Raw genomic sequence first — 19,049 nt, forward strand, 5'->3', positions numbered from 1 at the left:
GGCCATTTTTCCCCTCAAAACATAATAAAATAATTCTAAAACATTTTTGGTTCCCAAAGTGAATTGCGTTTATTAAAAGAGGAAATTAAACAAGTTCAGCGGCAGGAATAATGTGACAGACATGAAACTCCTGCACAGCAAGTGTCACCATCAAAGCATTTTCCTACGCGTGCAAGGGCGTTTTGTTTTTGAGCCATGCCCTGTCAGCTGACGAGGCACACCCTTGGAAAAGTACACTCAGGCGTAGTAAACAGGGTTTGTTTCCACTAAAGGACTTAATATTTCATCACCCACCCCACCCGATACACCAAGGGAAACTTTACAAAAATGGTATTTTATCCTCCTTCTTCTGAAAAAGCATATGTAACACTATGAATACTAAATGACAGTGGACTTAGAAGGGAGCCCTGTGGGACACCACAATCACTGTTACAGGCTGTATTCCAGGCAAAGATAAACCCTAATCTTAAACCACATTCATCCCGCTATTATGTAATGAATTCATTGTCATTCATGATTTATTATTAGAAATAATTGTTGAATCCGTTCCTTTGTTAAATCAATTTTTATCTGGTAGTATCTAGGTCAGGGGTGTCCAAAGTGTACACCACGAGGCTGTTGTTTTATTGGCTCTCGGCACATTCTAAAAATACAAGAAAACCAACAAACATTCTGTGAGCATGCATAGTGCAATTATGATATTTTAGTAGACTTTTTCTTTTTTTTTCCACGCATACAGTTATCACGTTCCTCCTCCTTTCCTTTACAATGTGCTATGAAATGAATATTTCATGGGACTGCAACTGTGGCATGTCGTGGCTGTAGCTGTGGAGCCATTAGGAGCTTGATGACATCATAACCTAATTTGCATAATTATCCAGGATGCTGGAAATGTTTACTGTATTTTTTGCCTACATAGTGTATATTATGTGTTTTGAATTGCTGGTATATTTTTAGTCAGTTTCATTTCATTCATTCAGTTTCATATGCGCGCCCTCGTACACGTGTCGTTAGTGCTTTCAGTATTGAGTCACTTCTGTTTACTCTGACTCACTTTAGCCTGCCACTGCATCGACTAAATTACAACACGGTCTATGTACTGTAATACTGTAAAGTTCTGATTCATTCTGCTGCTGTTATTTTCTGCATTGAGGTCCAATTTTGTGCGTGACAATCATCTCTCCGTGATTGATGCCATCCATCCAATGGTTCGATGCAACGCCATTGGCAGCATGACAAGTTTAATTATAAAAACTCAACGATCAACATTGCATCAAAGACAAAAGAAACATGACGAGGTTCCGCGTTCCCTTTTGTTTTTCTTCCAGGGCTCCTCCTTGAACATTGCGTGACTAAATGATTCATGTAAGGACAACAGGCAGGGTGGAGCTCCATCACGGCGTTAATGAAACGTTGCTTCTGGTGCTGCCTTTGTTAAAGGAAAACCGCGCGATGATTTTACCTTCAAACATCAAGGAACTGTTTTATTTATTATGTAATGTCTGCAAAGCGCTTAGCTACATTCTCAGCTGTCAAAATGCAAAAAAATACATCCAATTTAAATTTAAGTAATATGATTCATATTCGATACAAAGGACTTTTTAATATTTATTTGTTATTATGGTCTCTTTGAGTCTCTACCTGTCAACATTTGTATTTGTAAAGGAGGGAAAGCATGTTTACAACCTCCTAAATATGCTTTTCAACATTATTAGAGCCCTCTAGGCATGGAATAACACCCCTATAGTCCCCTTTACGCTCGTACTACCCAATACGTATAGTCAACATAATAAAACGGTTAGGGTTAGTAAATAAGCTATTTAAGACATAAATAAGACTCGTACCTGTGTGTGTTGTTTTCGACATGTTCCCTATGGGAGCGGAGAGGCGGGCGGACAGGAAGTGGTGTAGGGGGTTCAGAGTTTGACAATGGTACGTTGTTCCGACGAAGTTTGTGTTACATTACATTAACACTACTGCCACCTAGTGACCAGGGTAGAACACTACAAATCATTCAGTGTATTTGAATGTGTCGCCTAAATTTTTAATTTAAGCAGAAAATCTGTAAAATTGGCTTTTATTAATAATAGGCCGTATTCAACCATGAAAGTGAAGCCTCACAACTCGAACCACGAAGTGTTTCCACACGCCTTATATTGCACCTTGAGCAATTGGTGTCCATTTGTTTACTAATATTTACCACTTATCATTGACTTTTTTCACATTATGACAGAAGTTGTAAATTGATTCATTATTTTGCAACTACATTATCTAAAAACATCAATTTTTAACAAGAGCGAACTTCTTACAATTATTATGTATTACAGTCCTATGTTGTATGCCCGAGTCAAACAGTGGCAGCAAATGACTTTAATCTTAGTATTTAGGTGCATGATAACCCGTGAAAGAAGCTTTTTTTAAATAATTTTAGCTCATCCTGGGGCACTCATTAACTTTGTACAAACCTCACTTTGTTGTCACACAACTAAAAATAAAAAGGAAAAAGTCATTTATATGTCCGAGAGACTTTTTACGACCAGGTGTAAAAATAAACAAGCATGCTGTCATGGCTGCTAAAGCCAGGCAATTAAAAAAAAAGTGCTGATAGTAGCAGCAGACATCGCCAGGACTCCATATGTGCGAGAGTGAACTCAGCCGAGGTCAGGGCAAAGAGCAGCACACGTGGTGGATGACACGGCGCTACTGTACTGTTGCTGTCATGCACAGCGTCACGTCAGCTGAGAAAGACTACTAATTATTGGTGGAAGATTACAGGGTGGAACGTTACAGACGGTGTGAGAAGGGGGCCGCATTGTTGTCACAACAAATGGCGTCTCTCACACTAACACATGCATACATGCCGCCTTTTGTTGAGCTGTGGCGTGTGAGCAGGCTTATGTACTCAATCACTCCTAAACACGAGTGACAGGCAACACACACACTCATGGATTTCACACGCAGACTCCACAAATATGCAGCAACCTTGCCCAGGAGGAGAAAATTCACTGTTCTTTATTCTGCAGCCAGGGTGGCCCGACACCTGCTGTCAACAAAAAGAGGAAATTCAACACATTTTTCTGTACTGTGTTTGCTTTCCGCCACTGTGCTTGAAGTTAAAATTAGATTGTGAAATGCTACATGTGACTAGTCTTGCCAGGAAATTAGAAATAATAATACACAAATAAAAATAAATACAAAAGTATATGTAAATTTTTTTTTTTTATTTATGATTATTTATGATTTATTAATGAAATCCTTTTGGATTTATTATTTAAGTCAGTATGCCCTACTGTATTTTTATTTTCATTCATTTAATTGAATAATTAAATATTTGGGGCGGCATGGCGGTCTAGTGGTTAGCGCGCAGACCTCACAGCTAGGAGACCAGGATTCAATTCCACCCTCTGTGTGGAGTTTGCATGTTCTCCCGTGCATGCGTGGGTTTTCTCCGGGTACTCCGGTTTCCTCCCACATTCCAAAAACATGCTAGATTAATTGGCGACTCCAAATTGTCCATAGGTATGAATGTGAGTGTGAATGGTTGTTTGTCTATATGTGCCCTGTGATTGGCTGGCAACCAGTCCAGGGTGTACCCCGCCTCTCGCCCGAAGACAGCTGGGATAGGCTCCAGCAACCCCCGCGAACCTTGTGAGGAAAAAGCGGTAGAAAATGAATGAATGAATTAAATATTTGTATTTATTAATCATGCTATAATTGACTACATAAATAGATGTAATGTTTTTTAATTCAATTCAATGCTGATCCATCAACTGGAAGGTTCTCTTACAGTTGCTTGTACACACACACACACACACACACACACGGAGTCACAAGTGTGTATGTAGCCTGCAGCAGCACTCAGCTGAGTACTTGGAAGTGATCTTAACTCCCAGCAACTACCCCCCAACCCCCCAAGAAAACCACATTTGTACTTTCTTTGCCTGAATACACATATTACAGAATATAATCTTTTAAAGGGGATCTATTATGCTTTTTCCACTTTTCTGACCTATAAATGTTCTATTCAGATAATTAAGTTTCAGATAATGAGGTTTGCGCATTTGGAAGTGAGCCCTAAAAGACGTTTACGGTGGCTCTGAACGCTCGGTTTCAGAGAGCCAGACGTCCTAAAATGGGCCCCCGGGTAGAAGCTGTAGGTTTGCCTTCCCCCCACTCTGCTGTTTGTCAAAGATCTTTCCGTGTTAGCACAGAGCTAACGCTAATGGGTTCAAGAGGCAAACATCAGGCAGAAGTGGTCGGAGTTTCAGATTCCTGACCAGCTAAGAGCAAAATATGGAACTGTTTTGTGAACACGGGCAAAGCTGGACTATCCGCCAACCTGTGGCTGAAGCCTGATGCCTTTCCAACATTACTTGGTCATGTTGAAGAGTCAGAAGGTCGAGCTGTAATTCACAATTGAATTTATCAGTGTCCTAACTGTGTTTATTTTGTGTAAGTAAGCGGTTGTCTGTGTAGCATTATAAAATGTGAATACAGGGAGCATCTTGCATGCATGCATGCAAATTATAAGATCAACGAGTTGCTAATAGCCTTTTCCACCACAATCGGCGGATCTCCCTGAGTTTTTCCGCAAAAAACCTTTAATGACCAATGGCCAAGATTGTCTGCACTGAATAAATGCCGACCTACATTACCCCTCTGAGCCAGTAGCTCATGAGCTACCAGTAGCTCCTCACCACTTTTCAAGTAGCTCTCTAAAGGCTTTTCATTTATTATCAACTCTTACATGTACCTACAAAATTGGAAAGTAAGCTTCGGCAGTAGTCCGGAAGTCCTCAGGAGTGTGATCAATCACAGCAGAGTGGGCATGCCCGCAGGCGGGCCGTGGGTGGAATCAATTAAAACAGAAATCAAAGGAAGTACAGCTGGAATAGGTGCAGATTCTGGAAGATCTTGAAAGCTTTCTGTGCGGATCATCATGTGAAGCTGTTCTATAGGAGTCCACAACTCAATACAAAGACCGAAAAATGAACATAATAGGTCCCCTGTTCTCAGCTAGTCACAGTGAAAATAGAATAGAAAGGAACTTTTTACTAACACTGTTCTTCTCCATCTGTTGTGCTAAGACATGTCTGCATTTGATTCCTCAGGGCAGTGTGTGTATGTGTGTGTGTGTGTGTGTAAGGAGTACATGTCTTTTTTCTTTGTGTGTGTTTCTTTACCGTGCCTTAGCAGCAGGATGCACACGCGACTTCCACTCGTCCTTTAAAGCCTCCGGATCAGCAACAGGTGCTTTATGTGAATCCAGCCAGGCTTCTTTGTCCTTGGAAAAACATACAGTAGATGATATGCACGTTAGTTGAGTGACACACGAATAAGCTGATGAATGACGCCTGTTTCATGACCGTCGGCAGTCGACGACTCATGCCACGATGTGTCAATGTCTGGGAATGAACATTAGGTGAAGGTCAAAACTGCAGAAGTAAATACATATAGAAGCGCCGCCGGGTGAAGCCTTGTATTTGTCTTTATGGCGAGAACATGAGTTTCTAGTTGAAACGATCTGTGAAGCCTTGAACAACAGAGGATCCAGATAAAAATGTACCCATATACGGCCATTAAATTTATTTCTTTGTTGACCGTCCTCACCAGAAATAGCATACATTGAAGGTACCGTCACACTTCTGGTTCCGTACTCTGGCCCGGAGCATAATTTAAAAAAAAGTATCCTTGGTATGTACTTTGGTGTGGCTCTCTTAGCATTCACACTAGTATTTTTGTAAAGAATACAGTCATCCCTTGCCAGTGTGCGGTTTGCAGCTTCATTCTGTCATCTTGTTTCAAAAATATAAATTAAAAGTCATCCTGTTTTGTGGTTGAATACGGCCTGTTATTAGTCAAAACATATGCATATCTAAGCAAAGTTACATATTTGTTGCCTAAATTAAGCATTTTCAAGTATAACAATGGTTAAATTAACTAAAATATAAATATAAGGCATTCAAAAGATGCATTTAAAGACATTGAAGATATATTGTATTCTAAACTGGTCACTAGGTGTCAGTAAATCCAATCCAATCCAATCCACTTTATTTATATAGCACATTTTATAAACAGAGTTTCCAAAGTGCTGCACAGACTAGTAAAAATAAAAAGTAATAATCCAACACTAAAAGATCATTTAAGAAATAAAATAGTAAAATAGATATTAAAATATTAAAAACAAGAAACAAAGCAATAAAAGTATAAAAAATAAAACCAATTACAATAAAAACGAAGAACTAAAAGACACAGGACCATATGACTCACTCCGAGTTAAAAGCCAAAGAATAAAAGTGGATTTTAAGAAAGTAAAGCCTGGTACACCAGCGATACCCGGGTATAGTAGAGCGAGGGTGACACAAGTAGTGCTAAATCTATTTCTGGCAGTCCAAAGTCATAAATGAATGTATGGAAAATACTGCAGTGGAAAAAACAAAGGTGAATAGGTTCAGTGATCAGGCAAAACCTTTATTGTTAAGAAATTACATTTATCGTTTTGAACATTTTGTCCCATTTCTTAACATTGCCGTGGCCCTGATCTGACCTCTTGGAGTCCCAGCACTGGTAAGTGCTGGAAATGATGGCGGAGGGAGCGCGAACGAGCCTTCATGTGCTTTAGTTGGAGCCTGACCAATACTCTTTGAGAAAGAGAAAACAGGGGCCGAGCTGCTGCGTGCACACACTACACATTTTATCCACCCAGGACATGCAGGCTGCTGATCCTGATGCTGAGCAGCAATGTGGAACTTGGCAAACGTGGAGCAAAAAAAAAAAAAAAAGTGAACATTTTGTGCCTCCTTTAAGTTTGTTTTAAGGTTTGAGTTGTGTAAGAATGTTCTTTCATTCCTTTAATGGCCCTTTTTAGGTTCCTCTACTTCCAATGTATTCACTTGCCTGCATGAATTAAAGGAAAACAACATAAATGAAAGCTATGCACTAATCAAACATTCCCATATAACCACAGTGTACTTTTTACATATGCCAGTACCCCACCGTGTTGTTGGTTATGTAAATATGCCAACTAAATATGTACATTTAGACTTAGGAATTACTGTATATCATTTCTCATCCTATCAGTGAACACGGAAAATAAAGATGTCTAACCAAATGTAAAGCCACTATTATGCCATTATTCACAGATTTGATGATATTATCATGTATTGTATTGTGGCGTCACGGTGTTCTAGTGGTTAGCGCGCAGATTTCACAGCTAGGAGACCAGGGTTCAATTCCACCCTCGGCCATCTCTGTGTGGAGTTTGCATGTTCTCCCTGTGCATGCGTGGGTTTTCTCCGTTTACTCCGGTTTCCTCCCACATTCCAAAAACATACTAGGTTAATTGCCGACTCCAAATTGTCTATAGGTATGAATGTGAGTGTGAATGGTTGTTTGTCTATATGTGCCCTGTGATTGGCTGGCGACCAGTCCTGGCTGTACCCCGCCTCACGCTCGAAGATAGCTGGGATAGGCTCCAGCACCCCTGCGACCCTTGTGAGGAAAAGCGGTAGAAAATGAATGAATGAATGAATCATGTATTGTATTACCCGAAAATATAGTATTCAGTGTTTCCTGCAGGACCCACTACATGTTGAGAAGAGCAGTTACAGTATTTAGTGGTAAGAAGCAGTGTTACAATGCCATCTCCTGTATGGAGATTTAATGACAAGCTACACAGACAGATTCATCGTAATGTGTTAATAATGATCACGGGCAAAAAAGTAGAGCCAAATCTAAACAAAAACAAGGCAATCTTTTTGTTGCCGTCCAAATCCAGTAATGGCGGACTGCCAGAAATAAATGAATGTCACGGAAACGCTGGTATTTTATGCAATATTTAAATATCTGGATTCATACAACCCCACTTGATGGAAACGTCTCTAGTAAAGTGTCTGCCCAGTCTGGGAGAGCCACAGTACTGGGTCTGCTGGATATCTCCGCGACCTTTGATATGGTGGACCATTCTATCATGATGTACAGACAGATTATAGGTTGGGATGTCTGGCCCTGTACTGAACTGGTTCCACTCCGAGTTGACTGGTAGAAGCTTCAGGGTGTTTACAAACAACATCCAGTCCGACCCAGCTGATTTAACGGTGCGGTGTACCGCAAGGCTCTGTCGTGAGGCCACCCCTATTCTTGCTAAATGGTCACATAATACAGCAATTTAATGGTGTATTATTATAATGTTACCATCTGTTCGCCATGTCAGTAGAAAATCACGCCAAACACTCAGACCCACGGTGTCCATGGTGTCGTACATTTGTGTCTTTCGGTGTAGACGATTGGAATAAGATTAAGATATGCCTTTATTCGTCCCTCAGTGGGGGAATTTGTATTGCACAGCAGCAAGAGTACAGAGTTAGTTAAGCAGTACAAAATACACAATATAGATAAATAAACAATATAAACAACCCAAGTATTAACAAAATCAACAGTTTTTCCCAGAGTTATATACAATACAGTATGTAGATAATATGAAACGAGATGAGATATATGACCAGTCTATACACTGAGATCTTGTTAGAGAGTTAATATGAGGCATTATGGAAATACTTCACATAGAACTTAGTATATTGCATTTAGAGCCCTTAATATTGCACATGGAGGTTGATCAGATATTGCACAGTGAATGGGGTCTGGAGTAACTATATTGAGTATAAAAGTATTACACAGATGTACATAGCGGTGTAGAAGAATAGCCTCTTTACACGTCTGAACAAGCGCTGGCTCAACTACAATCTGTTCCGAACGCTGCTGCGAGGCTATTGACCCGCACCAGCAGGAGGGCCCACGTCACACCCATCCTCAAAACTCTCCATTGGTTACCTGTCCCACGGCACGTTCATTTTAAAATCCTTGTTCTAACTTTCCAAGCTTTACACGACCATGCCTCAGCTTACATTTTTGGCAGCTCGGCTTATAACCTGACGTCTGCCGGGTGCTCCCCGCACCCTTTTTAGCAAGCGAAGTGACAGATCTTTTAAAGCAGTGGCACCACATCTTTGAAATGACCTCCCACTGTCCCTATGGTCCATGGACTCTGTAGACCTCAAAACAAACTTTATCTTGGCTTGACATGATAAAATACAACATAAATAAAATACATATGTGTTTTGGTGGATTAATTGGAGGCAGCTTTAAAAGCAAGACAGAAACGTCTCACGTGAGCTCCTCATCCTCTGCTGTGTCTGCACGGGCTCGCACATAGAGGACACCGCCCTGTCTGGCCTTTGCGGCCATACTGGAGCCACGCTCTGATTGGCCAATGTTCATCCCCTGGTGAGAGAGAGAGAGAGAGAGAAAGAGAGAGAGAGAGGCCGGCTAGGCGTAGCGTGTCTGGGACAAAAACACAGGGCGAGCTGCCAGCTGCTGTCCCTGAAGGAGTGAGCGCTGCCTGGGAGTCTCGTGGAGGGAAGGGAGGCTCTTGTTACAGATTATTTTGCTCCTACCACCTCTTTAGCAACAATAGTGTATTTAGTGGTCAGTGTGTTGTAAATAATAGTTGACTGTAAAGTGAGTCATATTAAACACAGCAAATGGTCGGGTCTGGTTTCCATGGTTCCATCCATCACAATAACCGAAAACCAACAACAGTCTCCAGCTATAATATCCTCTTTAAAATGCCGCAACAGAAATGCAAATACATAACAATAAGTCTCTGAGTATTATTCTATGAATATAAAAAGCTTTTTTGCTTGTTTAGAAATTCAAGCTTATCGGTAAGCGTGCTATGCCGCTAATGCTAGCAAGCCATTTAGACACCTTTAACTCAATAAATACTCTCAAACTTTTTTTTAAATGTGTCCAAAAATATCAAATAGAACTTATTTGTTGTGGAAAAAAAAGCATGATTTATTAGCTAGACCAGTTTAGCAACTTAACTTAGATAAGCTGCTAGGAATCAACCATTTGACTGGCGTCTTAAATTATTCAACTAAACAAATACTGTCAAAATCATTTATTTGGATTACAAATGTTCCGCAACTTTGTTGACAAATGCATATAAAAATAGTAAAAACCGGCCTCTTTGGTGTTTAAAAAAAACACCATTTTGAATAGTCATGTGTTAGCGATTATGCTAGTTTTGTGTTGGGATTTTTCGTTATAGTACAAATTTTGGATTATTTGGTATTCCATTAGATCAGGGGTGGGCAAACTTTTTGACTCGCGGGCCGCATTAATTTAACAAAATTGACGGGGGGGATTATGTAGTATTTTACACGTAACAGTCCATTTTTACACCTATATTTTTACACACATTTTACATGTAAAAGTGTCATGCAATCTGCTATATGTGCACTTTGAAATCATTTATTTGATGTAAAGTGTGTTTCTCAATGTATTATTATTATTATTATTATTATTTTGTTATAATAATAATATTACTACCGTTATTATATTAATATTATTAACAACAATATTAATATAATAGTAGTATTATTATCATTATTTGTATTACTATTATTGTGCTTGTGCTCCTTTTTCCAGGAGTATTTTGTAATATTACTACCATTATTATATTAATATTATTAACAACAATATTAATATAATAGTAGTATTATTATCATTATTGACAACATTATTATTATTATTATTATTATTATTATGAAATATGAAATATTTAAAATAATGAAATATTTGGAAAAAATAGGCGGGCCATATTGAAACACTTGGCGGGCCGGATGTGGCCCCCGGGCCGGAGTTTGCCCACCCCTGCATTAGATGTTTTATTTATTAGTTAGTTAATTAGTTAATTTATGGTGTTAACAACTTGCCCTGTTAAAGATGATGTACAATTAATTTTCTTATTTTCTTATTGACATGTTGACCAATAAAAATCAAATCGTCCAAAATATCCTTTAAGTTCATTTTGTTTAAATCCATAAATGAGCTTTGCATGATGTTATAGGTAGGGTTGGCACTCGATCCACCAGTTTGGGTCTACGAGAAGGAGACGAGATGAGATATTACTAATATCTAGTCATTTAACTTCTACTACATTACACTCTTCTGTGTGTATGCTAGTGGCCCCGCCTCCACCCACCGAGACAGAGAGTCTGTGTGACTGACTGACTCCGTTCATGGTGTTGTTATATGGAAGAAACGAACCAAGGTGCTTAAACCAATGCACAGAGTGAACTCTCTTCCTGACAGACACGCTTACACATGGCAATTTAATTGGAATTATCCAGTTCATTGTCCCAGGCCTAGTTTCCATGAGACAATTTTTAAAAATGGTCACTTAATCTTAATCTCAAGGGTCTTTTTTTTCATTCTAAAGATTGCAGCTTTTGGTCTGCCTGATGCAACGATGTCACCAGATAGCAATGAGGGGGGGAATTTTTCAACATTCCTTGAAAAGGAATGTGCGGCCTGTCAGATATTTTCACCTCAGTTATTACACCACTGTACCGCAAAACACAGACATCTATCTCTGTGTCCGCTAGGAATGCTGATGTCCCGTGGGATGCGTTGTGCTTGTCTGCTTAAAGGACCTTAATGGAAAAAGTGACAAAATTCATGACTCACCAGCAAATATGAGTCTTTCTGAAATCCTCGCCCCACTTCTTCTTTGTTGTAATTTAAAAATGCTGACATGGACAAATAAAAAAAAAAAACCTCTCCTTGAGCTTTCAAACGAGACAGCAGAAGCCTTTCATCACTCGTCCATGTGTCAACCAGTTCAGACGTCTGGAATTACAGACAAAAGAGTTTGCCCCTTGACCCCCCCGGCCAGGCTCTGCGACCTCTCATCTTTTGTGATGTAACCTTTAAGCGCTGCCAGGCCCATCCGACATCTGAGCTCTGTGTGTGACCCTTTGACATTTTTTTAAATCAGATGATGAGAAAAACATTCATCTTAATCGAGTTAAACCTTTTTTCTTCATATATGCTAAAGCTCATTAGCAGCCAGTAGTAATTATTTTAAGAGGCTAAGGGTGCAATGTTTATGTATAAGAAATAGGTTGAGTAGACATTTTGGATGTTCTTTATTTGCTAGCCTGTATGAAGCATCAAAGGCAGCTACATGAAGTTAGCCATTTAGCATTCTAGAAATAGAAAACAGTAGCTTATTTGTTGTCAACCACACATTTGAGGAAATGTTATATATAGTATGTGTAGTGTAATCAAGAAATACGTTTAGTTGTTTTGTTTATTAGTAAGAAAAAACAATTTGGTCGCTATGTCGGCCATTTTGGCTACAGCAAGTTAGCCCATTTAGCTTGCTTGCTAAAGTTGGCAAATATTCAACCTAACAAAACAACTGTATAATATATTATAAATATGTCATACTGGGTGGCACGGCGGTCCAGTGGTTAGCGCGCAGACCTCACAGCTAGGAGACCAGGGTTCAATTCCACCCTCTGTGTTTGCATGTTCTCCCCGTGCAATTTGGAGTCGGCAATTAACCTAGCATGTTTTTGGAATGGCTGCACGGCGGTTGAGTGGTTAGCACGCAGAACTCACAGCTAGGAGTTCAATTCCACCCTCGGCCATCTCTGTGTGGAGTTTGCATGTTCTCCCCGTGCATGCGTGGGTTTTCTCCGGGTACTCCGGTTTCCTCCCACATTCCAAAAACATGCTAGGTTAATTGGCGACTCCAAATTGTCCATAGGTATGAATGTGAGTGTGAATGGTTGTTTGTCTATATGTGCCCTGTGATTGGCTGGCGACCAGTCCAGGGTGTACCCCGCCTCACGCCCGAAGACAGCTGGGATAGGCTCCAGCACCCCCGCGACCCTTGTGAGGAAAAGCGGTAGAAAATGAATGAATGAAAAATATGTCATACTTTTCATAGTAGGTACAGTTGGGGGTCATATTTAAATCTACACTCTTATTTTCATAAACAAATGCATGATAATGACGTTTTGCAGCCACGTTAGCAGCTTTGCATGGCGAGGACGCTACGTCTGGGATACGATCGCGTCAGATAGACTGTTGATAACCGCTGTCTGGTGCCGAAAAACCACACAGGCCTGTGAAACTACTGTTGAGGTTTGAATAATGAGGAACTATAACCGTCATGTCCAGACCCTACCCCCATACACACATCGTAACAACAACCACAGCATTCATGTCGCTACAACTTGTGACTTAGTAAAAGGGTCTCCATGATAGACGTGGTGGAAAGCAGTGTGCAGGAAAAGAGGAGCCGTCAAGGTCAATGTGTTCCTCCGCTCTACCGCGCCATCCTGCCATGCTTCTTCTTCTGCTCCTCCTCCTCTTTACCGCACGCCAACGGTCTGAGTCACAAAGTGGGCTGCTTGTGAAAGTCACGTTTGCCACATCACCCCCTCGCTCAGCACAGATAAACCCACCTGCCAAAAGAAGTGTGTGGATTTAATGTCTGAGCTTGCGGCATTACTTGCACACATTTTCAGGCTTCAACTGGTGTTAAAAAAAAGCAATAAGAGTGGATTAGTTCTTCATAGGTTGTCATGTTTTCGCCAGGTAGCTGAAGTCAAGATGGGTGAGGTCATAGGTCAGCTCAGGACATACACATTCATTGTTAACACTGAAATAAAAAAAAAACATCAATTTGGATGGATATTAATAATAACACTATATGTTGACATAGGAATAAATATCGCCACAATGTTGAGGGCACCTAATTAGATCAGTGGCATTCAGTATTCTAAGAAAAGTAGGAATGCTGGGATTGTGGATAATATCATGAATGTTGTGAATTATTGAATGGTTTGATTTTTCACTGGCTGCAATCTGTTGATAAATTTCAAAGTAGTTGCTGAATGCCTTTGATTTAATTAGATCAAAGGCATTCCAGGAAAATGCGTTTTTTTGAGAAAAGTGGGACTGCCGGGATTGTTGATAATAATCACAAATGCCCCGAATTATTGAATGGTTTGATTTTTCAACGGCTGGAATCTGTTGATAAATGTCAAAGTAGTTGCTGAATGCCTTTGATTTAATTGGATCAAAGGCGTTCCAGGAAAATTGGCTTTTTGAGAAAAGTGGGAATGCTGGGATTGTGGATAATATCACAAATGTCCTGAATTATTGAATGGTTTGATTTTTCAACAGCTGGAATCTGTTGATAAATGTCAAAGTAGTTGCTGAATGCCTTTGATTTAATTAGATCAAAGGCGTTCCAGGAAAATGGGCTTTTTGAGAAAAGTGGGAATGCTGGGATTGTGGATAATATCACGAATGTCCTGAATTATTGAATGGTTTGATTTTTCAATGACTGGAATCTGTTGATAAATGTCAAAGTAGTTGCTCAATGCCTTTGATTTAATTCGATGAAAGGCATTCCAGGAAAATGGGCTTTTTGAGAAAAGTCGGAATGCTGGGATTGTGAATAATATCACACATGTCCTGAATTATTGAATGGTTCGATATTTGAATGGTTGGAATCTGTTGATAAATGTTGAAGTAGTTGCTGAATGCCTTTGATTTAATGTGATCAAAGGCATTCTGGAAAAAATGGGCATTTCGACTAAAGTGGGACTGCTGGGATGTGAATGATAGCACAAATGTTCTAATTGAACGAGTTGAGAAGTGTGGAGGTAGCATTCCGTAAGAGATAATTAGTTTAAAAACAAAATAAAATAAGGCCAAGGGATAGCTATACTCATAAGTTCATCATGAAACCAACTTGTGTTTTCTGTTGGAAAAAAAATACCCATTTTAAAAAAAGTGTTGCAGATATTTTTTGGACCAAAAATTGGCAAGTTTTCAAGGCCATGAATACAGAATTTTGATGGTATGAAGATCGGCTGTAATAATGATATGATGTACACGTTGTTACTTATTGTACATAATTGTATACGGTTGTAAAAACAGCAAATAAAATGTAATGACATAATTAAATAACATTTTAATGAACATATCAGAATAGGTGATTTGCTGTTTGTTTTTTAATCAGGGTAAAATATCTGCTTGAATAAATACTTGCAATATTATAACACAGTTTTACAATACCGTCGCATTAAAACAGGATGTACTTTCAACACCCACAATGACCTTTTGTTGTGTTTGCGGTGCACATGCAGTATGCTAATGTATCACATGGTTGGGGTTGAACAGAATGTGCACACAAAGGAGTGTTTAGGAAAGTATAAAAGCCAATAGTAATACACACAAAACAACAAAAATAGTAAAATCACAACTGTGCAGTCTTGGACATGAAACTAAATTAATACTGTTGTTACTGTAAAGTTTTATGACGTTATTTTTATGACTGATAAGTAATGGATGTCACACCTATTTGCTATGTTTTTGGCTCCGCTCTGGCTATACTATTGTGTCATGGCCAATCATGTAGATTAGATGATGACATCACACAGACACAAAACTCAACATTCTTTCATTTTTCAGTAAATGGTAAATAGTAAATTTGCTACAAATTATGTTAATTATCAACAATGTATATTGGAAATAATGTGTTGTTATTATCCTGTAAAAATGCACATCCATCATGCAACATACGAGAATCCCGGTTCCCGCTAACACTTCATCACACAAAATAGTTTTTAGCAAGCATGAGTCAACAAAGAGGCCTCTAAAACTGTAGGGTCATCACGCAAAAAGAGGAAAAAGAAGCGAAACCAACATGTTTTGAGCTATTAAAGCATTTGAAACACTCATGATGGTCATGTTCATGTTGTGTTTCCTCATAAAGATCACACAAAAGTCAGAATTCAGGGGCCATCGTTGGGTGAAGTGATCATAAACAAAACAAGCGCCAAAGAAACCACTTCTCCATAGGACGGGAACGCAAGTCTAATTTCCACATAGGGACTGGATTGGAATGAAGGAAGCGCCTGACTTGGAGGCGGTGATACTTGAACTCATGTTTTTTTTCTATATTGTGCACCCATGGGTGTCATATATTGTGTAGTCAGATGTTGCATTAAAAAAAACAGAGCTGCATTTATGTTAATGCTTCACATTTTGGCCCTCATTCTATTTAAATCCTGTTTAACTTTTATTCGCCCATACATTCTCACACATTAAACTGATTGATGTAAGAAAAATACACTCTTCTAGAACAACAAACACAAATGTAACTTAAATGAATTAAGGATGACAGCATTAATGATTTACATTCAATAATACAGTAATAATAATGCTTTGGGGTTTAAGCATGCATTTAAGTGGGAAACACTGCCCCCTGTTGGAAGAGTTTAAAAGTAAACACATTTTGTGACACGTTAGACACGTTTGTGTCTATGGCTCTCTGTCTATATCAGGGGTCTCAAACTCAATTTACCTGGGGGCCACTGGAGCTAGGGTCTGGGTGAGGCTGGGCCGCATCAGGTAAAAAATAAAATAATAATAATTAAAAAAATATATATATATACATACATATATATATATATATAAAATAAAAAAATAACAAAATAAAAATAGAATACAAATATGAATAAATATTAATCATATTAAATATTAAATATTAACAAATATATATAATGTAATAGTCTTCAATGCTTCTGCTATACCCTCCACTTTTTCAGTGCTTTGGTTCTTTGCAAAAGCTCTGATTATTAAATTATAATAAATTATTATAAATTATTATAAATTAATTTTATTTATTATTAAATTATTAAATAAATGTTTAATGTTAATTTTTATTTTTCGACACAAAATAAGATGGAACAATAAATAAGCAAATCAAAAGACAAATTAAACAAGTGAAACAAATTAACAAATGAATTTTTATTTATTATTAAATTGTTAAATAAATGTTTAATGTTAATTTTTATTTTTTGACACGAAATAAGATGGAAAAATAAATAAGCAAATCAAAAAACAAATTCAACAAATTAAACTGTCATATCAAGGCGGGGGCCTCAAACTAGCGGGCCGCATTTGGCCCGCGGGCCGTGAGTTTGAGACCCCTGGTCTATATGATAGAGTAACGTGTTTTTAGCCTTGTGACGTTTCCAAAGCACACACTAGAAACCAGTGCTTAATTTGACATAAAAATAGTAAATTAATTATGTACACACTGTATCTATAATATCATGTGTCCTATTTTTTCATGATATTTGTGGCGCCCCCTGTGGGTTGGGATTAAACTACTTTGGAAGACACGCTAGCATAAATATACAGAAGATCCCAGTGACCTACGCTCCCCCACATATTTGTGGATTTATTTTCTCTGCTTTAAATTCTAAATAACTGTTTTTTTGTTTTTTGGTAACGTAAAAAGAAAGTGGTTTCATGTTGCCATCAGCAGGGGGGAAAAGAATGCTGCTGTTATGAATCCAGCAGGAAGATGCTTTGACAAGACGTGATGCTGTGTAATATTTTGCACCTTAAGTTCAACACTGTATTGGAAAACAATATTTATGTGTTTACAACATTAAAAACAAAGGTCTTCCCGCATTGTTTCATTTTTCAGTATGCGGTCCTCAGTGGAAAAAGTTTGGATACCTTTGGTTTAGAGTATCAAATAATAATCATATTTAGGGTGAACCGCAAAGATCAGTTTTCCATACGTCCATTTTGGACCCTTCATTAATAAAGTTGGCACGAGCTGTTTGCACTTGTCAGCTGTCAGGGAATGTGACTTGTCGTTTCAACCCTGTACAACAGATGACACTGTAACTCTGCTTCCTAACACACCTGGGTCTGCCAGAGAATAAGAAGACGTAGCAGGAGGGATCATTGTTGCTCTATTTAGCTCCATTGTTTTTGTTTTGGCAGATTTCAAAATGGCACCACAGGAAAGTCACCATACCAGAAATGATGTTCTTAAAGGGGACCTGTTGTGCTTTTTCCACTTTTCTCACCTATAAGTGTAGTTAGAATGTTGTATTCTCGTGTTAAACCATGCCAAAGTTTCAGATAATGAGGTTTGCACATTTGGAAGTGAGCCCTGAAAGAAGTTTGGGATGGCTCAAAACGCTCGGTTTCCAAAGGTGTGGTAAAACTGCACCTTTGTGATGTCACAGAGGGATGGACTTCCTTATATGGTTCATAGTTAGTGATCAATCACAGCGGAGTGAGCATGCCCAGAGGCGGGCTGTGGGTGGAATAAATGAAAACAGATCGTTTTGACAGGAAGCACCAAAAGTTTTCTGTGCGGGTTATTGTGTGTAGCTGCTCTATAGGAAACCACAATGAGCGGATCACGTTGCCGTTGATGCGAGATTCGATTTTTTTTTTGGGTGGTGCAATCTCTGTCGTAGGGGGAGGATTGAGCCGGCGTCGCTTCCACCAGCCTTGTGACACTGTTGTGCAATAATAATTTTATTTTTGCTTGTTTTTTTTTAGTCATGAGCTGAGTTGATAATCAAGTTGTAAACGATCACGCCGAAATGTTACCATTGATTAAGAAACCTCTCAACACCCTGCAGGCTGCACTTTGTGTTTTTTAATACATGATAGAGCAATAAAGTATTGGACTCCCTTTGAAAACCATAGAGGAAGTTTGTCTATGATAAACCTCCATTAAATATGTCATGCTCTCCTCTAATAAGCCGCACCCCTGTCTGGTAGAACGTCTCCCACTGTCTACAACCCCTGTCTTAAAGGGCACGCTTTCCTTATGCATGTTAGGACAAAACTGAAACACGGTTCCTCGTTGCTACTCGCGCCACCGTAAACGACCTGTAAATCTTCGGGATGTTGTTATTACAGCTGAATCAAAGCGGCAGTGGCGCAGACGGGAAAAGGCAAGCGAAGAAAGAGAAAACAGGCAGACAGGCAGGCCTGAGGCTATGAACTACAAACTTTAAACAGAGCGGATGTTGTTCTGATATGTTTCCATCAAGTGGCCAATCATCCTTTGAGAAGATATTTTTTTTTAAATCAGATATTTGATTTCATGTTACCTTGTCTTTAACTAGGCCACATTTTAAGGAGCGTATGCATAGCTTGGAGCACAAAGGATGAGTGAGTTGGCACGAGTCCTCTCAGCGCCAAAGTGCAAATGACTCTTGTCCCAAAGCCAAGACAGCGATGATAATGGTCCAGATGTTGCACCGTGCTGATTGACTTACTTATTCACTCAACAAAACCTGCAGGCTTTGCAATCAAAATGTGTAATTTGTACAATATGCGGAAGGTAGCTTGTG

At 39.0% G+C, this 19,049-nt stretch overlaps 1 protein-coding gene across 5 annotated transcripts in view; it reads left to right on the forward strand.

Annotated features, from left to right (window-relative positions):
• slc37a3 (solute carrier family 37 member 3) overlaps window positions 1–19,049 on the forward strand; it is a 55,471-nt gene that overhangs the window by 3,997 nt on the left and 32,425 nt on the right. The gene's annotated exons all lie outside the window — the stretch shown is intronic.

Source organism: Doryrhamphus excisus, chromosome 7 (assembly GCF_030265055.1).
Source record: "Doryrhamphus excisus isolate RoL2022-K1 chromosome 7, RoL_Dexc_1.0, whole genome shotgun sequence".
In the NCBI taxonomy this organism is placed as follows: domain Eukaryota; kingdom Metazoa; phylum Chordata; class Actinopteri; order Syngnathiformes; family Syngnathidae; genus Doryrhamphus; species Doryrhamphus excisus.